Consider the following 14,827-nt stretch of genomic DNA (forward strand, 5'->3'; position numbering starts at 1 on the left):
AATGATCCGTTACGAACCACTCGTAGGGCACACAATAGCTGAAATTTGGGGGATACAGCAAAATTAAAACAGGAATTCAGCTGTAAGTGATCTCCAAGTAGATTTTGAAGGAAAGGAATGGATTCCTTCCTAAAACCAAACGTTCCTTAAACTCTCTCCGTGTGCACCTCATACGGCTCTAGCCTTTCACGCACTGTATGTAATATTACATTTTCCGTCGTTTTCTGCGTCGAGATTGTTAATATAATCTAAGTAATCCATTAACACGTTTGAAATGTCTTCCTCTCGTGTACGGCACGATATTATCATTAGTCGACAAGCCTAAACCTAGCTAACTCCATGCATGACGTGAGAGTAATTTCTATACCGGTTACGACCTGTACATGCCGTATTTTTTACTGTTAATTGTATTCCATCATCACACAAGACGTTCAGAGCGAACTTGGTTTGTTTACGTTCGGAGAAGCGAGCAGGCGAGCCAGCGACAGTTAGCGAAAATTAATATGCTTCACGAAGTTGTAGCATTCAAAGAAAATTGTCTATTATTTCTTCTGAACAGTGTGTATGTCATTTGTGTGTGACTGACAGCTGTGCCTTTGATAAACTTTCGAACAGTCACCTATTTTATTTAATGTCAAGTGCGCCTAACAACGAACTGTGCTTTTCGTTTCAACCTTATTTCTTCGTCAAAGTGTATAGTATTGTTGCATGACTGACAGCAGTGTCTTGGATAAACTCCAGAGCAGTCATACATTTCTTTCAATGTCAAGTGCTACTTTATTTAGTGGAAAATCACCACGAACTGTGCCAAGTGCGCGAACAATTTTCAGTTTCATTATGTCTATTCATGAACTGTGCTTTATTTCCTTCCAATCTCGATGCTAACCGCATCTTGATCTTTAGTGAACTTATAAGGCATATCCCAACGTTAATAAATGAAACAGTGCTGTTAAACCAAAGTATCGGGGGACTGTGTAATTTTGGACACTCGTATAAGTTATGTGACAAGTGATTACCCCGCAACATCGTCGGAGATCGTCGTAGAACGTCGGAGATCGTCCAGAACGTCGAAAGTTCGAGACTCAAACCCATATCAAACCGACCTGTGTTTTCCGGCCTTATCTCAACGTAATATTGGCTACTTGCGGAACGTGTTCTAGCCCTGTTCAGCATGGTGAACTGGGACCACGGGTCATCAAAAGGCGATGTTGAAGACAACGATTATCAAGAGTAAGGTGATGTGCACTTTAAAATGCATTTTCTGAATAAAACTATTATTCAATGTATTTAAAAATTTTCTTGTAGATAGGACCCTGCCTCCTGTACCAAGCCCTAGCTATAAACCATCCAGAATCGCCCTGAGACCTACTTCGTGCTAACTGTAAAATTAATCCATAAAGTCGGGCTATTTTACTGGTACAATTCTAACATTTATTCATGCGTTATTTACTTCTTTAGTAATTTACTACAAAGTGGTGCTCTTCAACAGTTTACTCTTGTAGTAATATAAGCCAGGAGTATCTGAAGGGACTAAAATACTTCTGAAGTAATTTACTCTCGTATGGAAGTCGCCGAATACTGGCTTCAAGTGTACGTTACTACGGATGTAGAACTTACTCGTGGTTGGTACACGCCACCATAAGTCTGATATACCTGAAACTATAGCAGAAATCTATAAATAAGACCTCGAATAATTTTTAACTACCATTACTTAGTAAAATGTACGTATATGAATCTTGGAAGTAAAAATGTAACAATATAATTAACATCTAAAATTGATTGATTTCTGTATCTCTGGATTGATAAATTCATTTTTATAATGATCGCATTTAGTCTGTATGCTTCACTTCACTATTAAAATTTTATTTACAACATTCCTTAAATGACTTCTAAATAATTAAAATCTCCTTATGGGAAATCAGGTTGCATTGAAATCACATTCTTTTCAATTAATATACGTTTTCTTGTGTAATACTCTAACTTGTTCATACAACAGCTCAATAACATTAATTTATGATAGATTTACATCTGAATACAACTTGTGAATTCTAGCCTGACTAATGCATTATCTCATGAATTATTTTATGATTCTCTTAAGCCTTCGGAACTCTGACAAGTTTCTTGTTTGCCTCAGCCATAATTTAGCTGTCAATAACTAAAACTGCATTACTATTCAAGAATATGCTTCAAATTCACATTCTTATCTAAGTTAATGTGATCATAGTCAAGCATATTATGTACAACTTTAACTAGTTCTAAAAAGACTATAAGATCTCACAGATCACTTGCAATTAGGAAAAACTCATTTACGAAGACATGAAATAATATTAACCCACATAGTTCTCACATTCAGGAGCAATGATCCTCTCTTATTACTCAAATTATGCCAAGATCAACTTAAATGAATTCAGTATAAGAAGTTCTACTTTCATGTCCAAGTATAACCAATGTTTATTCATAGTAGGGATATTATTTGATTATCATGGCGTATTATCATATCTTATATGTGGCTAGGATATGTTGCAGTTATAGTAGTATGTGACCTTTTGATTACATATCATGTTACTCGATTAATAACACATGTGATCCTAGCTTGCGTTGATATTCATATTCCTTATATCAAATATCCCTGTCTTCTTTCTGTCTCGACGTAGAATGTACTCTTATTTAAATCATCTTTCATTACTTCTTTCATTTATCAACTTCGTATTCTCACAAAGCATCCATTTCAACTCATATTTCTTCTTATTATCATTATTTCATTCTATAACACATTTCCTAGACGCACAAGTAATCTTTAACAATGGATCAATATCATCTTAACCCGCCATAACATCCATCTTACTTGTTTACATTCCAATACCTCATAACCTATCTTATAATACCATTGTATTACATATCTTTGTACTCTGAATATGTTCCCTATGTTCATCTCAAAACTATCACTTGGATTATAAATAATTTTATAACCTTTTCTTCTGACATGAACTTCGTTTTAGCTACGGTATAACATTACTTAAGGCATTATTCTCTTCCTTAAAAATGGGAGTAGCTTGTATCAATTATGACTAATGTACTTCCTTTTAAATCGAATTATCATGAAGTCACTCGTGAGAATCTAACATGTTAAAAGGTTAATTCTGAAGATAAAAAACTGGCCTACAAATATATTTCTTCTACATACAACCTAATAAAATTATTCTTCATCAAACTACGTAAATTTGTGCAAGAAACTTATCTTCTTTCCTCTGCTTCTGGACAGGCCTAGGTTTGTTTCATTCTCCGCTGTTGGAAACGACTCCTGTGACTGGCAGCTGGTTAACCAGTTGTCTTCCTCGGTCTCAGCTGGTCATGCGTCTGGCCAGGTCATCTCAGGCGGTCCATCTCCCATCTTTTAAAGATACGCCATCTCGTCTTGCTCGTTCATGCAAATCAAAAAAATCTGTAGTCAGATGATACATGGTTAAATATTAAACGCTTTCTAATTAAACAAGATTATGTTTCTTTTCAAGGTTCTTTCTTATATCTTTAATTTCTTTGTTAGGCCTTAAAAATGTCTGCATTAACTTCTAATATCTGAATTCTGCTGGTTTACTTATTTCGTGATAAATTACTATCGTATTCTCGCTAATGTGTTCTTTTCTTCCAATACTCTTCTTTTCTTGAAGTCTACGATTCGTTTAGCTGATGAAAATGTCCGTCTTTTTATCTCAGTATTGGCTCTCCTCAACAATCCAAATCTGACTTTTTGTCTTTTTGACAATTCCATAATGATGACACCTATTCCGCTATTGTACTGTGAAGTTGTTCATCCTATTTAACTTCGTTGCAGGTGCTTGCTTTTACTCCGATCTGACTGAAACTTTACTTTGGGAATAACGTAATGGTACACTATCTATGGATGCTTTTTCGTTAGCATTCCAAGGTATAATCTCACCAAGATATTTAAATTTGTCTACAACCTTTATTGTCTGAGTATTATTTAACATGATATGTGAAGTGTCAACTTGAAAAAAAGAAATTTCGCTGCTAATCGTTCCAATACCTCCACTTGAAATTTAACTTTTTCAATACTATTTGCTGATAATACTAGATCATCAGCAAATGCGAGACAATTTAGTCTAATATTGCTTCCAGTCGTAACACTCGGTGGACATAACTTATTCCATTCATGTATATTTTCCTCCAGCACACAGTTAAACAACGGGGATAATCCATCTCCCTGTCGAAGACCAGTATGAATTTCAAATGGCTCAGGGATTTCATTTCTGAACCTAACTCTAGATTTTGTATTTTTAAGAGTGACCGCAATAAGTTTAACAAGTTTCCGATGTAAACCAAATTCAGTAAGGATATGCCATAATGATCCACGGTGGATACTATCATAAGCTTCTTGAAAATCAACTCGTTGGTGCGTAACAACAAATTTTCGACCGCAGCGCCCCTAGCGGAAAAGGCGATTATTCATCAGTAGGAGAACTTTCAAAAGAAGTATCTGGTTTATGTTTGAGAGAGACAAATGTTAGTCAAACCCCATATAATATTCACATCTATGTAAGAATTTTTAAAAAATCTTAACTTATATCCTTTGGTTACGTGAACGAATCCGATCCACGAAATGTCACGGTATTATTTGTCCCAAATGGAAGATAATAATTGTTTTTACTCAAATAAAGTGTAAAATCTGCGGTAAATTACGAAAAAGTACGAAATATTTTACTTGTAGAGAATAATAGAATAATATGGATACATACTTTACTACCTTACAATTATTTCTTCTGCTACGTCGCAGCGCTTCCGTACGTGTTTTGTCTGTCTAACACTTTCGTGTGTAAAATTGTCAGAGTTTCTGAATCACATTTTGAATTATCACTGGGTAAAATATAAATTACAAAATAGTACATTTACATTTCTCTGGTCATATGAAAATGGTAAATTATCGTCTGAATACCTATACCAGAAATGTTGGGGAAATTGTGATTCAGGAACAGAATTCATGTTTTATTGCATTTCACTTTGTCTCCCTTTCCTCCTCTTGTACCTGACTGTCAGTTCCCTCTGTATTTCGTCCTCATTAGTTCTTCCTGGTAACATATTATGCAAAGTAGGTCTCTGGTACGGTAGGTGTTCCATCAATGAAGTGTCGGGTGCAGATTCTGGAATTACTGGCAGGAACCTACGGTTTTTCATCAAGTGTTGAACGATTTAAAGATATTCTCCATGCTTCCCTTCTGATCTTATGGGCAGCTGCGGCTGGGAAAGAAAAAAATCGTTCCTGGTGTGCTGTTTTAGTAGGTGTAATTACAGCCGTACACAAAACAGTTCACGTGACATTTACTGCGTTTACTGGTACGGTACCGGTACCTACTAAGAGTTTCGTTCATGCTTAGAGAATTAGCTGAAAGAACCTAATCAAAACGTAGGCTACCTCAGTAAGCAATGTGAACAGTCAAAGACTAAAGGGCCCCATACACGCGCAGACTTCTGGAATACTTACCTGCACAGACTTGCCTCCGGGAGGTAAGTCGGAAGTATGCAGTTGTCCACACACGCTAAATGACTATTTACCGAGGAAGTTGAATACGTCACGCTCAGCTGTTTTCTGTTTAAGATTATGGGCTTCTGATGGTTGAAAAATGTATACGATCTAAATTAATTAGATAGTCGGTATAGAAGATGAGTTGTTATTTGGACACAATTTAGTGCCCTGCACGAAAAGGACGCGCAAAAAATAAATTTCAGTTTTCATATTTGTAGGTTACCACATTTACATTTTCTGCCGCAACTCTGAGATGGCGCTTTAGTCGCAAAGTCTCCGGCTGAATTCAAGCAGCGCTAGAATGTCAGAGACTTGCCTGCAGACTTTTTGTCGGCAGACTTATCGGCCATACACACAGAGACATGTCTGAAGAGACTGGTTTGTGCAGACTTACCTCCGACTAAGTCTGCGCGTGTATGGGGCCCTTTACAGCTAGTAAAATAAAAAACACTATTCACTAACTCGATGGTGAAAAATGCTCCTACCGCTCCCACCAGTTACTTCAGATTAAGCCAACAGATGGCAGCACTCGCTATACGCACGGTCCCTATTGTAAATGCTTTCTGCTGGAAATAATCAAATTATTAAAGAGCAAACGAGCATTCTGTTGTACTGTTCGTTTTGTCCAAGACAGAAAATGTAAATATATATATTGTATAAGCCTTTGGAGATAGTATAGGTAGTTCTTCATAGAAGTGGGAAATTAATTGCGACGCATTTCGATTGTGTAATTTTTCGAGCTAATCTGTGCGCGAAGTTTAGGTTTGTTTTAGGTCTTGTTTGTAGGTTAAGAACAACGATCAGAGTAATGTATCCTTCACAGATTTCTTCTGTTTAACGGAGGTATGTCAGGAACGATTTGCAATTAAATAGTCTTTACGGCCCTAAGGAGATTATGTCCCTTTTTTAAATAGTTTTCTGTTATTTTCTTCTCTGTCAGTGTAGAGTAGTAGTAGTAAATCGGGTATTTGATCAGGTTATATACTATCTAATCAAAGTGTATGAGTGTCTAATCATGCACAGAATTGTAACTGCATGCAAAGATCGTCATATTTTAATTGCAAGGAGAAAAGTTTTCTGCATTTTTATTATTGACACATCGTGAAGGTAGATCCAGATGAATCCATGTCTGTGTTTTTAGTAATAAACCCTGTATTTGAAACTAGGTGTACTCCACTCAGGAGAAACGATATTATTGGAAGTCTCATAAATACTATCGATTACAGATGTTACACAGCACCGGTTTTGTGGGGGCCAAAGACCTAGGTGTTAAACCCTTCAAGACACTCGTAAACCGGGCTGAAAGACGAGGTTTATCATATCTCCGCATTGCCACTTTAAAATACAGATTCCTAAATATGCATTCATATTCACTTCTCATGTACATTTTATAATAAAATTACAGGTACAACAGCTGACAACATGTAATGATGTGAGAAGGCAGTAAAATTCAATTTTGGACTGTGAAATTTTGAAGAGTAGCAGAAGCAAAGTCTACAGTCAAGAGAAGGTACACTTTTTTAAAGTGATCTTTTGAAAGACTAAAATTATGCATAATGTGTAAAATTATGAACCAGTCATCTGCTATGAAAATATTTCCTTTTTCAGCATTAAAAATATAATTGATTAGAATGTTGCTGCATTCTATTTCAAAATTAATGCTATTCATTTTATAAAATGACAGTGAATTTTTAGAATACAGTTGTAGGCCTCAGCTTTGAACTATTGAAAATTTCAACTTCATATATTCAATTTATTTCTCAGTCTGATTATTTTTGTGTTCAGTGATGACTTATGAAATGAGGCAAATAATTTATGGGAGATGATAGCATGAGTATGACACAAATTATGACCATTAGAAATAGACTCTCCTGTAGCATTCATTATGTAAGACATATGAGTTGATGATTGGACTTGAATCCAAATTCCTCATTGTCTGTGTGGGTAAGCCTGGTGATTCTACCGGAATAGTCTTACTTGAACAGTTCACTTCCAACTCTTTAATATTGCACAGCTTTTTTTTTTTTTTTTTTTTTTAATACTCTGCTGGAAAACTAACAGAAATAGTGTAATTCTACTTGATAAAACCAGCACCAGATAAATATCAAATATATACCTTAAATAAATAAGTACATACATACATACATACATACATACATACATACATACAGTATGCAAAACTTTTAGTAAAACCTGGGCTCCCTAGTGCTGAATTGGTAGACTTCGGTTATCTTTGAGATTCGTATTGGCAACCTTTGAAGTACAAACTATGAATCGATTATGCATCGCCGTGAGACATCTGGCATACACTTTACGTACTAGAACTGTTGTTGTTTACACAGCAAAGCCAAAATACAGAATTCACGCTAGGAACAAGATTCGCATTGAGAAATGTTATATAATGTGCGTGTGAGACAGTTTTTGGCTTAAGATAATAAAGGTCCGAGGCTTGCTTAAAATGTTCTGAGCTCGGTAAATTCATGAAGCAGGATGCTACCCTACTTGCACATAGTCCAAGTGAGGATCTCTCCTCTAACTAGTTATGGACCACCAGTAAATTGTATAGTCCTAGCCGCCTGAGCACAAAGAGGGCCATGACTCAGAATACGTCCGAGATGCCCACTCCCATTCCATAGCAACTGGTATCCCGACTCTCAGGACCACTTACTAGGCCACTCAGCCGTTGCCCATGGTTCACGAACTAGGACGTGACTACAGTAACCCACAAACGTGAACCATCGGAAGGCCTATCAGAAATGGCTCCAAACAAGGGCCGAGGCAGACAGGGATTTGTACGTAGATGAAAGAAACAGAGCGAAACATATAGTTGTTGAATCCAAAAAGAAGTCGTGGGAAGATTTTGGTAACAACCTGGAAAGGCTAGGTCAAGCAGCAGGGAAACCTTTCTGCACAGTAATAAAGAATCTTAGGAAGGGAGGGAAAAAGGAAATGAACAATGTTTTGAGTAATTCAGGTGAACTTATAATAGATCCTGGGGTATACGTTCTGGCAAAGGAGACGTACTTCATTGAAGACATAAGACTTAGATTGTTACTCTCAGCGACAAGGAGTTACAGAGAGCTGCCACAAGAACTGCAAGCAAAGAGGGCTATGATATGGGACGAGTTTTACTCAACTGATGCGATGTTAAACAGGGACTGGACGCGTGGTGGATATGACCTGAGGCATACAGTGACCAGGTTTGCCGTACACGGGTTCCACCATAAGGTGTGCAGAACCATGGAATTTCACAAGTCAGGACCGGGTTGCGTATGTGTCTTCTGTGACCAACGATGCGGCATATACCATGCTATCGAATGTGTCCATAGAAAAGGAAGCTTGACACAACTGTGTAAATAACTGATCATGTTTTGCAAGCATTGACTGCATATTATCACTATTAGTGATATACATCTAAGTTATTTAAGTGTATATATCATGACCATTTGGTTGCAATACTATTATTATTATAGATCCTGGGGAATCACTGGAGAGGTGGAGGGAATGTTTTGAACATCTTCTCAACGTAAAAGGAAATCATCCTGGTGGTGTTGCAAACAGCCAAGCTCATGGGGAGGAGGAAAATGATGTTGGTGAAATTATGTTTGAGGAAGTGGAAAGGATGGCAAATAAATTCCATTTTCATAAAGCAGCAGGAATAGATGAAATTAGACCTGAAATGGTGAAGTATAGTGGGCAGGCAGGGATGAAATGGCTTCATAGAGTAGTAAAATTAGCATGGAGTGTTGGTAAGGTACCTTCAGATTGGACAAAAGCAGTAATTGCATCTATTTCTAAGCAAGGGGACAGGAAGAATTGCAACAACTATCGAGGTATCTCATTGATTAGTATACCAGCCAAAGTATTCGCTGGCATCTTGGAAGGGAGGGTGCGATCAGTCGTTGAGAGGAAGTTGGATGAAAACCAGTGTGGTTTCAGACCACAGAGAGGCTGTCAGGATCAGATTTTCAGTATGCGCCAGATAATTGAAAAATGCTACGAGAGGAATAGGCAGTTGTGTTTATGTTTCGTAGATCTAGAGAAAGCATATGACAGGATACTGAGGGAAAAAATGTTCGCCATACTGGGGGACTATGGAATTAAAGGTAGATTATTAAAATCAATCAGAGGTATTTATGTTGACAATTGGGCTTCAGTGAGAATTGATGGTAGAATGAGTTCTTGGTTCAGGGTACTTACAGAGGTTAGACAAGGCTGTAACCTTTCACCTTTGCTGTTCATAGTTTACATGAATCATCTGCTGAAAGGTATAAAATGGCAGGAAGGGATTCAGTTAGGTGGAAATGTAGTAAGCAGTCTGGCCTATGCTGACGACTTGGTCTTGATGGCAGATTGTGCCGAAAGCCTGCAGTGTGATATCTTGGAACTTGAAAATAGGTGCATGAAATGGGTATGAAAATTAGCCTCTCGAAGACTAAATTGATGTCAGTAGGTAAGAATATCAACAGAATTGAATGTCAGATTGCTGATACAAAGCTAGAACAGGTCGATAATTTCAAGTATTTAGGTTTTATGTTCTCCCAGGATGGTAATATAGTAAGTGAGATTGAATCAAGGTGTCGTAAAGCTAATGCAGTTGCGATCAACAGTATTCTGTAAGAAGGAAGTCAGCTCCGAGACGAAACTATCTTTACATCGGTCTGTTTTCAGACCAACTTTGCTTTACGGGAGCGAAAGCTGGGTGGACTCAGGATATCTTGTTCATAAGTTAGAAGTAACAGACATGAAAGTAGCAAGAATGATTGCTGGTACAAACAGGTGGGAACAATGGCAGGATGGTACTCGGAATGAGGGGATAAAGGCTAATTTAGGAATGAACTCGATGGATGAAGCTGTACGCATAAACCGGCTTCGGTGGTGGGGTCATGTGAGGCGAATGGAGGGGGATAGGTTACCTAGGAGAATAATGGACTCTGCTGTGGAGGGTAAGAGAAGTAGAGGGAGACCAAGACGACGATGGTTAGACTCGGTTTCTAACGATTTAAAGATAAGAGGTATAGAACTAAATGAGGCCACAACACTAGTTGCGAATCGAGGATTGTGGCAACGTTTAGTAAATTCACAGAGGCTTGCAGACTGAATGCTGAAAGGCATAACAGTCTATAATGATTATGTATGTATGTATAATAAAGGTTTAGAAAATACGTATCGATCCATCATACTATCGATTTAATTCATATTTCATTTCCATTCAGTTGGCAGTATTACCAGAACCGGGAGAGCTCCCTCCTTACTCCTCACCCCGTAATACCTGGTATCACTGAAAGTTTTGCATACTGTACATACATACGTATTCATATCTTCTTCTTGGTTCCTCAATCTGAAGGTTGATGTGCAGCAATTCTACTCCTTCCTCTCTTTCGACAGTCATTTCATTCCAATATTGGATTTTGCATTTAAACATCAATGTTTTTGTTAAAGTACTGTAATCTTGTCCTGCCTCACCCTCTTTTTTTTTTTTTTGCTCCATTTCACTCCACTTTCCCTTCCAAAATATCAACCATGAAGGCCTTGTGCCCTGTACGAATGTCGAGTAAACTACCTCCTTCAAGTGACTTCCCTTTTCTCCAGCTCTGGTAAGCACATCCTCATTAGTAATTTTTGTTGTCCAGCATATTCCCTCCATTTATCGTCTAATCTTTTTTTTTTTTTTTTCTTTGCTAACAGTCCATGTTTCCAAGCCCTGACAAGCTACACTTTATTGTAATTATAAGTACATAGTTAATGTCTCTCAGTGTTCAGTCTTCAAACCTCTGTGAGGCCGTGTGGTTAGGGGCGTGCAGCTGTGAGCCTGCATTCGGGAGATATTGGGTTTGAGTCCCACTGTTGGCAGCCTCGAATATGGTTTTCCGTGGTTTCGCATTTTTACACCAGGCAAGTGCTGGGGCTGTACGTTAATGAAGGCCACAGCCGCTTCCTTCCCACTCCTGGGCCTCTCCTCTCTCATTATTGCCATAAGACCTATTTGTGTCGATGCGACGTTAAGCCAAAAAAAAAAAAAAAAAAAAAAAAACTCTGTGAATGAACTATATGGCTTTATAGTCCAACATTTGCAACTTTGGTCTCTTATGCTTTTTTGCCTTTTTACCTCAAGTTCATTAAAAACTGAGTTAAATATGGGCTTCTTCATCTCCTCCTGCTTTTCTTACCTCCGCAGTCAAATCCATTATTCTTTTAAGGAACATATCCTTTATTTGATAATGTGACCCCATAACCACAGCCACTTCTTAAATTACTTCCTGAATTATTCTTTATCTCTCCATTGGTATTGTCCTCCTGCTATTATTCCCATTTGTTTGTATTAGCAGTCGTCCTTGCTTCTTTTATGTGTACCTGCAACTTTTGAATAAGATTCTCGGAGTTCACTCAGCTTTCACAATTGCATAGCAGAATCCAATTTCATATTCCCTACCTGGCAAATGCTCTTAGGATTTTTTTCCCAGCCAACAGCACTTTGAGAATGCTGATTTTAATATAATACTCACTGCATTACTTTTGAAGTTCCAAGATATTAATTTTCCAAGTTTTCAACACAATTTACTTACGAGTAAACTTAAGTTATTGGTTTAAGCCAAACTGCTCCCTACATTTTTATTTAACACAATCTCACCCTGTTAGGGTAAAGTTTTCAGTAAATGATCCATGTAAATTATGTATGAAGTCAGAAGATTACAGCCTTACCTAACTAAGAATATTTTGTATTGTCAATTCTCAGTGTAGCCTGATGGTCAACTTAAATGTAGCTGTGAGCTTGCATTCGGAAGATAGTGGGTTCAAACTTCATTGTCGGGAGCCCTGGAGATGGTTTTCCTTGGTTTCCCATTTTCACACCAGACAAATGCTGGGGTTGTACCTTAATTAAGGCCACAGCTGCTTCCTTCCCACATCTAGCCCTTTCCTATCTCATCGTTGCCATAAGACCTACAGCGATCATTTGATCGCTGGCCACCTGTGATCATATAGTCCCTCAGCATCTTTATCGCTGTTATTATTCTATCATATTCTTTCAGAAACATAACTCTCATTCCTCATGTACCATTTCTCATTTGCTTTGTGCGTACTGAAAATCTAGTCCTGACTGCTCTCTTGGTTTTCATCCATGTGCTTACTACATTTGCATCTAACTGAATCCCTCCCTGCCACTTAGTACCTTTCAGTGGATGTTCCTTGTGAACTATGAACAACAAAGGTGAAAGATTGCAGCCTTGTCTAAGCCCTGTAAGTACTTCGAACCAAGAACTCATTCTACTATCAATTCTCACTGCAGCCCAATTGTCAACATACTGTAAATGTCTTTGATTGCTTTTAGTAATCTATCCATAATCCCTTAGTACGGTGACATCTTTTTCCTTGGTACTCTAACACATGCCTTCTCCAGATCTACAAAATATAAACATTACTGTGTAGTTCTCTTATAGCATTTTTCCGTTATTCGGCACATACTGAAAAAGGAATGCATACTCTCAACCATTAATGGCACCCTCCCATCCAAATTGCCAGTGATTGTACTGATCAGTGAAATACCTCGATAGTTGTTGGCCATCCTTCCTCTTCCCATGCTTATTGATAGGTGTAATTACTGCTTTCATTCAATCAGATTGTACTGTACCTTACTAACATTCCATTAATCTTGTTAATCTGTGAAGCCTTTTCATCCTTGCCTTCCCACTATGTTCCACAATTTCTGGTTTAATTTCATCTATTCCTGCTGCTTTGTGACAGTGGAGTTTATTTACCATCCTTTCTATTTCGTGAAGCATGATTTCATTAACATCGTTTTCTTGCTTCCCATGAGCTGATTGACATCAACAGAAAGAGTTCCTTTTACATTGAGAAGATTTTCAAAATATTCCTTCTGCCTATCCAGTAATTCCCTGGGATCTACTATGAGTTCATCTGCTTTACACAAAACATTACTCATTTCCTTTTTCCCCTCCCTTTCTAAGAGACTTTGTTATTGACCAGAAATCTTTCCCTGCTGCTTGACCAAGCCTTTTCAGGTTATTACTTAAATCTTCTTCATTTACAAGCTGCTCTCACTTCATCTTTCCACCAAGATTGTCGCTTTTTCCCATTATTACACATAGTTGTTCCTAAGCATTCCCTTGTATCTTCTGCTACAGCATCCTTATGTGACACCGATGCTCTCTCTGTATCCGGAATATGTTTTCTGTCTATTGTTAGGAACTTTCCACTAATTATAGGTATCCTTGTACACTACTTGTGTCTAATTTCCTTGTCCTGGAGATTCTCTACCCTTATTTGTCTGCAGACAGATTTAACTTTCTCTATCCTAGGCCTAAAGATACTTAGTTCACTACAGATCATACAAAGGTCTGTATCATCAAAAAATCACCAGAATATCCACATATTACTGACAGATCTTTTGAATTCAAAGTCGATTATGGTATAGTCTGTTATGGATCTGGTACCCCTATCCTTCCATGTGCATTGGTGAATACCCTTATGCTTGAAGAATTTATCCATAACTGCTAATTGAGATTAACTGATAATTGATACTAGCACAGAAGCCCATTGCCACTCAGTGCTTCATAAAACTTGTCAAATTCATCCTCATCTGTACTATCACATGGTTAATAGACGTATATAAAGTTTGTTGGTTACAAGGATACTGTCTAGATAGGGGAGGTGACTAATGCTAAAGAAGTATTACAATTTATATGTGTTAATAATGACATTTACAATAAGGTACAGAAGTTGAAAACTAGAAAAACGGCTGGAATTGATAAGATTTCTGGGTATATTAAAGACAATGGGTTGGGATATAGTACCATATCTGTTCTATTTATTTGATTTGCATGAAGGAGCTATACCAAATGAATGGAGAGTTGCGATAGTAGCCCCTGTGTATAAAGGAAAGGGTGGTAGACAATAAAGCTGAAAATTACAGGCCAGTAAGTTTGACATGCGTTGCATGTAAGCTTTGGTAAAGCATTCTTTCTGATTATATTAGACATGTTTGTGAAATAACTGGTTCGATAGAAGGCAATTCGGTTTTAGGAAAGGTTATTCCACTGAAGCTTAACTTGTAGGATTCCTGCAAGATATAGCAGATATTTTGGATTCAGGAGGTCAAATGGACTGTATTGCATTTGATAGGGTGGATCATGGGAGACTACTGGCAAAAATGAGTGCAATTGGACTAGACAAAAGAGTGACTGAATGGGTTGCTATATTTCTAGAAAATAGATCTCGGAGAATTAGAGTAGGCGAAGCTTTATCTGACCCTGTAATAATTAAGATGGG

At 37.6% G+C, this 14,827-nt stretch overlaps 1 protein-coding gene across 3 annotated transcripts in view; it reads left to right on the forward strand.

Annotated features, from left to right (window-relative positions):
• The first annotated feature begins 6,314 nt into the window (after positions 1 to 6,314).
• Positions 6,315 to 14,827, forward strand: part of APC4 (anaphase-promoting complex subunit 4) — a 91,595-nt gene continuing 83,082 nt past the window's right edge. The window contains exons 1-2 of one of the 3 annotated variants that reach the window (XM_068226594.1): positions 6,329 to 6,382; positions 6,945 to 7,049. The gene's annotated coding sequence lies outside the window, so the exon portion shown is untranslated. Of the gene's footprint in view, positions 6,383 to 6,894; positions 7,050 to 14,827 lie in introns of those variants that run through there. The other 2 variants (XM_067142716.2, XM_067142715.2) reach the window with 2 other exon arrangements.

This window comes from Anabrus simplex, chromosome 3 (assembly GCF_040414725.1).
Source record: "Anabrus simplex isolate iqAnaSimp1 chromosome 3, ASM4041472v1, whole genome shotgun sequence".
Taxonomy (NCBI): domain Eukaryota; kingdom Metazoa; phylum Arthropoda; class Insecta; order Orthoptera; family Tettigoniidae; genus Anabrus; species Anabrus simplex.